Consider the following 6,000-nt stretch of genomic DNA (forward strand, 5'->3'; position numbering starts at 1 on the left):
ACACTCTCCTCTAGATGCTGCTGACTGCCTGTCCCAGGGTCCTCCTCTCACGCTCTCCTCTAGGTGCTGCTGACTGCCTGTCCCAGGGTCCTCCTCTCGCACTCTCCTCTAGGTGCTGCTGACTGCCTGTCCCAGGGTCCTCCTCTCACACTCTCCTCTAGGTACTGCTGACTGCCTGTCCCAGGGTCCTCCTCTCGCGCTCTCCTCTAGGTGCTGCTGACTGCCTGTCCCAGGGTCCTCCTCTCACACTTTCCTCTAGGTGCTGCTGACTGCCGGTCCCAGGGTCCTCCTCTCGCACTCTCCTCTAGGTGCTGCTGACTGCCTGTCCCAGGGTCCTCCTCTCACGCTCTCCTCTATGAAGAGAGACTATGAGCCATGGAGGAGCAAATGGATTTGAATGTCTAGAGCAAAGTTCACTAAAAGCTAATGTACAGATACAAAAGTAATCAAAAAAGACTAATGGAATGTCGGTCTTTAGCTCAGTGGGGTTGCAATATAAGATTGAGGAATTAATGCTTCAATTATTCAGTGCCTTGGGCAGGCTCCACCTGGAGTGCGCTGTTCAGTTTTTGACACAGATCCTCAAGAAAGGCAACCTGTGTTTGCAAGGGTCACAGTGCAGATTCAACAGAATGATGTTTAATCGGTTAAATTATGTTACATGAACCAATTGCGCTCCTTTGGAGTTGAGAAGGTTAACGAATGACCCACTCATCTTGTTTGAAATGATAAAGGCTGGTGTTCTGAAGATGTGCAATATAGACTATTAATTTGTAATGTCATCTGCTTTTTGAAAGGAAGCATTTTGTACTAAACAAAGGACTCTGGCCTGCAGCAACTACCAAGTTGCATTTGTGAAGGTCACAAGTCACTTTTTGGAGACACAGCGTTTACATTGTCTCTCAGAGACAATGGCTAAGAAAAGCCCCAGGTTGAAACCAGAGAGAGATCACATGACCCAGAGCTTGGGTGTAAAATATACTGGATTTGAACTTTGAACTAATAGATAGAGGCTGCCACAGGGACAGTTGGGGCAACAGCCTTACCACCCATCCCCCACCCCCACCCCACCCTCTCCCTGAAATCTCTCTCAACAAAACTGAGCCCAGTTTGTGGTTTGAAAACCGACCAGAAGATCTCATTGCTGCAAACCAACAGTTCTTGAAGGAGGATTCCAGTTCACCACTGGCTTCAAGAGTAAAGAGGATGAACAAACACGACTGCAGAGTGGCTGCTTCAGTGAGAAACCAAAGTATCAGCAGCTGCTGTGGGAAGTGACTCTTTAGCTGTGAACAAGCATTCAGACAGCCCATGAATATTTTTTCTGACTTCACTGTTTTTTTTTTACTCGGCTAAGTTTTAACATCTGATACTCTGTAAAGTTTTATTGCTTTTGTACACGCCTGGGGAAGTTGTGTGTGTGTTTTTTGCATTAGTGAGAAGTTGGACATGTTTGTATTTTAAACCTCTATGTTAACAATTTCTGTATCTTTACCTGAGCGAGTTTCAGTAATAAAACAAACTCCTTACTTGTTGACTTAAGGAATCTGGCTGGTTTAATTCTTACACTGAGCTGTACACAATTAAGTACATATTGAATTGGCAGCACCACATCATGGGGCAGCAGTGGTTGGCGCTACTTCCTCACAGCTCTAGGGACCTGGGTTTGATCCTGACCTCGGGTGTCTGTCTGCGTGGAGTTTGCACGTTCTCCCCGTGTCAGCGTGGGTTTCCGTCTGGTTTCCTCCCACCATCCAAAGACGTGCTGGTTAGGTGGATTGGCTATGGTGAATTGCCCCTTAGTGTGTGTGAGTGTGTGCCCTGTAATGGACTGGTGTCCCGTCCAGGTTGTACCCTGCCTAGTGCCTGTAGAGGTAGGCTCTAACTTCCCGCGACCCTGAATTGGACGAAGCAGTTCTGGAAAAGTGAAAGTGAATGAATATCACATCTATTTTAAAATTTAAACTCTGTTATAACCAACCCAGGAGTGGGACAAAGAGAGGGGTCAGCTCACCCCACCTAACAATAGGATTGGCAGGATGAGGTTTCCGTGATCAATTAAAGAAAAGATTAAAATGTTTAGAAAATGTTTTTACCATGCGTATGTTGAGGCATCTCATTCTGGCGCGTGGACATTTTTTCTGATTTTACATTCTGCTTTTATTGATTTTAAATTTGTCAGTTCCCTGAGGCAGAGTGCTGCCTCGGAGAGCTTTCCTTCCCCGTTCCCCCAGTGCCCGCGCTGACTTCAGCGCTCGCCCTCCTTCCGGCCCCAACCTGGTAGCACTGGGCCTTTCAGCACGCCTTTCACACTGGCTGGCCAGCCAATGTGAAACCGCGGGTTGGGGGCTGATCACAGTTGGCGGCCCAATCCCGGGCTGCAGCCAAGCCCACCAACCGCGGCCGCTCATCAATCTGAAAACTCTGCCCCAAGAAGCTGTCTCTAATACAAACAGTGATACAAATCTGGAACTCTCACTCAAAAAACTGTGCATGAAGGGGCAATTTTCAAGACCAAGATGGATTAAATTTTGTTAAATAGAGTATAAAGGGATGAGCAATGGGTATCTAAAAGTGATGAATTGTTGAGTATTGGAACTGCTTTGGATCAGAGCTTGAGGGAGGTGCAAGTGGGTTCAGAATTTGGCTGCCAGATGAGAGCACATCAGCTTCAGTCTAAGTGAATTGTGCCAGAATCAGGCCATCCCTGTTTTGTGCGCAGCTGGTGATACTCTCGCCACATGATCTTCTTCCTCCTGCTCTAAGGACCATCTTCCTCTTTGAGCTCCAGTCCTTGCTGCTACACTATGTTGTGGAACACACGGAGAACCACCATCATTCCGGGTATCCTGACTGATGCATACTGACAGGCACCCCTTGATCTGTCGTGGCATCTAAAGCTCATCTTCAGTACCTCGACTGATTGCCCAATGCCATCTCTGGTTGCCAGGGGACTCCTATTATACCTTTCCTAGGCATAATTTTCTGGACTCCTAATGGGTACCAACAGCCATGTCTTCAGTGAATCTGTCTCCAAGGAGGTATCCATTAATTCTAGAAGTTTTCATCACCTATACAAAGTCTTGGTTAAACAACACCTGGATTACTACAAGCAGTAGATTGGACAATAGGTTGAGTGGAACACTTTGTTGCCTTTACGGTTGGAGCATCCCATTTCTATTGTACTGTTTGCTTTTCTTACCTTGGGAGCTTTCTTAAGGTACCAACATTTTCTGCAATTCTCTCCAGATTCTGCAGGCACTGTGAACAACGCTGGACCGATCCACAACCTCCAGCAAGCATGTCTCTGGAGAAGGTATCAAGGATTGCTTAGCAGAGCAGCAATATTCATATAGCAACAGCTTCAACTAGCTGTCCATCAAAGGAGGCCTTCCAACCCATCCTATCACTTGACTAGAGTCTTCATTTAATGTTTCCACATTTTTTGGTTCCCGCCATTGTTTTCTCCCCACCCAAATGCTTTTGCATATTTTTGACAGTGCATTTTTATCATCACATTAGTCTTCAAATGCAATTATTTTTGGCAAACTGCATTTGGCCACTTGCTGGCCACTTGACTTTAAATGATAATTTCCCTTTAAGCAGTGACTGCAGACTGCGGCACAGCACGAAAATCTTTGCTGCACTCTCACTCGCATTGTGTGAGCTCTCCACAGGAGGTGCATTTTCAGACTGGCAACTGAAACTATCATGATGAAAGGCATCCAGGAACGATCACATGAGCAAGCTGGAAGAATGCAGGCATGCAGAAAGCCTGCAGAGCACCAGCCTGACTCCAAAAATTCCTCGTTTAAAAATCTGACATCCCCTCAATTGGGTAGTAATGCTCAGTTCTTCCTGAGTGAGCACATACTGGGATGAAAGGTGAGGGGAGCTAAATGTGATATTAACCTGAAAATGGGCACGCAGGATCACGATACACAATTAACCCATGCCCGTTCATTGTGATACAGACAGCAACACAACTTGCTTATCTCTTTGGCATCCAGCCAGCTCTAAAAACGCTCTTGAGGTGCTGGACACATCAGCAGGGGGACAGCATCATGAGTGGCGAGGACCACTCAACGCTAACCTGCACCTCTTAAAGGGGAAGTGCATTGTGGCAGGAGCAGGCACCAGCAGCCATGCAGCATGTCACTCTGATGTGAAAAATATTACAGAATTGGGAGAGCATGGACTCCAACATTTCCAGACACTGCATTGGAGACCCTTGCGGAAGAGGTGGGAAAATAGGAGAGATGTCCTTTATCTGCAGGGGACCAGGAGATTCTCCAGACAAATGCTCAGTTGGCAGTGGCAGCAGTTAGCTATGGACGTCAATGCTAAGAATCAAGCACTGGAGGATGAGGTCGCACATGTGTTCTTCAGCAGAGCCTACAGAAGAACATTGATTGATATGCAGTAGCTTTGGGATGCACAAACCTGTTGTACTGTCCTGGGAAGACAGCATTCATGTTCCCACAGCCGCCACTTCACCAGTGACCCTGCTGTGGTGTGGCAGCCAGCCCAGACTGCCGCTCCCCGTGATGAGGTGGTGCAGTTTGAAGTCGGGACCTCAAGGCTCAGAACTGCTCCAGGGGTGTCCTGGTAAGACAATATAGTCTTCCCGACCAAAAGTCAGCAGTCTTCCACCAGCCATGCTCCATTGGTACTGCATAGGACACTAGGCCAAAATACCTGCAAGATAGGCACTAAGGGAACCAACATAGGAATTTGGGAACAGGAGAGGCCATCAGCTCCTCGAGCTTTCTCCAACATGCAATGAGATCATGAGTGATCTGCGACCTAAATCCATGTACCCGCCTTTGGCCTTCATGACTTGATACTTTTGGCTAACAAAAATCTCAAATTTATAATTAACAATTAACTAGCATCAATTGCCACTTGCGGAAAAGAGTTGCAAACTTTCACCACCCTCTGTGGGTAGAAATCTCTCACTTTATCTCACTTTCCACAGCTCGCCTGCTTCTTGGAAATGAGGCCTGTGGCCCGAAATTGGGGGCATCATTGGTTTTGCCACTCAGCCACAATGAGTGTACCCTGTGCCCCTCTGTGACTGCAAATGGGTGTGCCCAATTGCTATGCTATACTCTTTAAGCTCCAGGGTGCTGAGAATAGGAGACTGTAAGTATTTCAATAGTTAGGTATCACATAGCTCTGAAGTGTGGAATCCTGGTTCTCCATTACAGAGCGCTCCAATATATCAAAACTGGTGATGCAAAGTTAATAGCTGCGTTCGGCAATTGTGTGGTATTGGCACGAATTCAGAGCAGCATGGCAATTGATTCTCTTGTTGTGAATGGCTTGGCATATCCTTTGCTTTCCTAGTGTGTTTAACATCACTGTGAATTTTGGACCACTAGCCAGTTACCTTATTCAAAAGGCAAGCAGCACTGGCTTCATGAGCAACATCCTGGTCCTGTGGCAAAGGAAACTGTCAAAGCAGAATGGCCGGTGGTCTCATGAGTAATGATGCCAAGATGCTCTGCCACAAGAAATGTTGTGCTGGCTAAAAAGCTTGGTCTGGGTTTGCATGACTGGTAATAGGGTTGTCTCAGCGACAGGTGACCTAACTCATCATTTTCTTACCTCTACAAATGGAGTTAGGAATAAACAAAAGCTAGAGTATCCAACCAACCTGTTCACCACTGGGTCACGTTAAGCTAAATATGAAAGCAGGAGATCAGTTAGATTGAAGTAGACAGTTTTTAAAACGGTGTTTGAAGTTTTCTCAGAGCAATTGAGAGCTGCCGCGAAGCTAGAAATGATGTAACTTTTCATGAGGCTAAAAGGATCACTACGAGATGAAGCAGGTCAGTAAATTATGTTCATCAACAAAGGCTTGCAATTACACAAAAATTATCTTAAATTATTTTTCCGTTGCTTAAAATCTGTCACGAATCATGGTTGAAAGGATTTCTCTGGGCTGGTGCCAATGACTGACAAGTCCAGTGCTTTTCAATAAACCCTTCAAGGCAT

Source organism: Cetorhinus maximus, chromosome 26, assembly GCF_964194155.1.
Source record: "Cetorhinus maximus chromosome 26, sCetMax3.hap1.1, whole genome shotgun sequence".
In the NCBI taxonomy this organism is placed as follows: Eukaryota; Metazoa; Chordata; class Chondrichthyes; order Lamniformes; family Cetorhinidae; genus Cetorhinus; species Cetorhinus maximus.